Source organism: Mustela erminea, chromosome 4, assembly GCF_009829155.1.
Source record: "Mustela erminea isolate mMusErm1 chromosome 4, mMusErm1.Pri, whole genome shotgun sequence".
Lineage (NCBI taxonomy): Eukaryota > Metazoa > Chordata > Mammalia > Carnivora > Mustelidae > Mustela > Mustela erminea.
The window spans coordinates 47,253,063-47,255,611 of NC_045617.1; positions in this window are offsets into that span (position 1 = coordinate 47,253,063).

Here is a 2,549-nt window from a genome sequence, read left to right on the forward strand (position 1 = left end):
GTCATATTCTTTCATTAGTTCTGTTTTCCTATTAGTCTTTATCTTTCATTAAATTACTTGTACTTTGAAGGCACAGACTAAGCATTCCTTTCTTTATGTGTTTTATTTAAAATCTTGAGCCACAACACAGTTAAGTGCAAAAGACAAAAAAGTGACTTACCAGTACATCAAGAAATGGATCATTAATAGCACCTCAAAAGAGGTACTGGATTTGATTTGCTAATACCTAATTGAGAACTTTTACTTCTGTAACTCATGAGAGATAATGTGGTTTTCTCTTCTGTGGGTTTCTCTTCTGTTTTTTTCTGGCTTTAGAACCAGTGTAATAATGGCCTCATAGAATGAGTTCAGAAGTTTTCCTCCTCTTTTCTGGAACTGTTTATAAATAATTGGTATTATTTCTTATTTAAATCTTTGCCAGCATTAACAACTGAAACCATTTGAGCTTTTCTTGGATGAAAAAATCTTTATTAATTCAGTTTCTATTTCTCTGTAGGTTGTAGGCATACTGAGATTTTTAAAAAAATACTTCTTGAGTCAGTTACAATAATTTATGTGTCTAGGACTTTATCTGAATAGTTTATTGGCAAAAAGTTTTTCACAGTATTTCTAATCCTTTTAATCTCTGTAAGATTGGTGAGGTCTCCACTTTCATTCTTGATTTTGGGTCTGTGTTTTCTCTTTTTTCCTTGATCATATTACTTTCGTCTATCCAAAGAATAAATTTTGAGGTTCATTGATTTTTTTTCCCCTTATTTTTTTCCCATTGGTTTTAACCCTAATCTTCATTATTTCCTTTTTTCTGCTTGCTTTAGCTTTTACTGTTCTTTTTCCAGATGTTTAAGAGCTTTTTTCTAAATATAGGCATTTAAAGCTATAAATTTACCAGTTAACACTGCTTTACCTGCATTCCATAAATTTTTATGTTTTGTTTCTATTTTCATTCAGTTTAAAATATTTTTAAAATTCCTTTTGATTGTTTTTTTGAACCATGGATTATTTAGAAGTATATTTAATTTCAAAATAGTTGGGAATTTCTCTACCCTTTTGTTTATTTTTGTTCTAATTTTGTTAAGTTTGGAGAATCTATTTTATATTGTTTCAGTTCTTTTAAATTTATTAAGACATATTTTGTCATCTAACATACATAGAATTTAGAGATTATTCCATGTGTTCATAAGAAAAATATGAGTTGACATCATCTTATGAAATGGCAGCTTATAGAATTTTTTCTGTGTTGAGACCAGAAATTGTTACCTAAATAAAGGATAGAAATAGAAGCTGAAGATCAAAAGGTATGGACGGAGCTGGTCATCAGTCTATTTGCACCTCAGATCCATTCTCTTTTCTTCTCTTCACTATCCTGTCTTATGAGGCTGAACTCTAGAACTTTACCAACTAGCTCATTTTCCTTCTGGCTTCGGGTTACTTTAGCCAGTTTGGAGCAACTAGTATACTGCTGGCATATTGACAGGAGGAAGGAGACTGAACTTTTTCTTTTTTGTCTTTTGTCTGGCGAGCTTTTTATTAATCAATAGCAAAAGGGGACTATTTATAAATTGCTTATAATTCCCTTTATATCTCAAATTTTTTTATGATTTTTAAAAATTTTGAATTTTCTTAGGTGCCCTAAAATCCATTAGTCCTAATTCTAACTTGATATGAAGAAAACAATAGTTTTTCCAAAGATCATCCAGAGAGGAAATCAACAACGAAATAATGTACTTAAGTGACATGTTAAACCAGAGGGACTTAACAGTTACATACTGAACATTCCATCCAGAAACAACAGAATACACATTCTTCTCAAGTGCACATGGAACATTCTCCAGGATAGATCGTAAGTTAGTCTACTAAACAAGTCTTAGTAAATTTAAGAAGACTAAGGTGATACCAAGCATCATTTCTGACCACAATGGTATAAACAAGAATCAATCATAGGAAGAAAACTGGAAAATTCAGAAATAATGTGGGGATTAAACAACATGCTACTGAGCAACCAATGGGCCAAAGAACAAATAAAAAGAAATAAAAAATACCTCGGGAAAAATGATAATAGAAATACAACATAATAAAAGAGGATGCAGCAAAGGTGTTTATAAAAGGGCAATTCATAGCAATAAATGCTTACATCAAGAGATAACAACAGGGGCACCTGGGTGGCTCAGTGGGTTAAGCCGCTGCCTTCGGCTCAGGTCATGATCTCAGGGTCCTGGGATAGAGTCCCACATCGGGCTCTCTGCTCAGCAGGGAGCCTGCTTCCTCCTCTCTCTCTGCCTGCCTCTCTGCCTACTTGTGATCTCTGTCTGTCAAATAAATAAATAAAATCTTAAAAAAAAAAAGATAAAAAAATCTCGACCTAACTTTATACTTCAAAAAAAAAAAAAAAGAACAAATGAAGTCCAAAATTAGTAGTAGGAAGGAAATAACAAAGATCACAATGTAAAGAAATGAAACAGAAACTAGAAAGATGTGTATCAATGAAACTAAGAGCTGTTTTTTTTTAAAAAGGTAAATAAAAAAACCCTGAATCACTAAGGAAAGGTTGA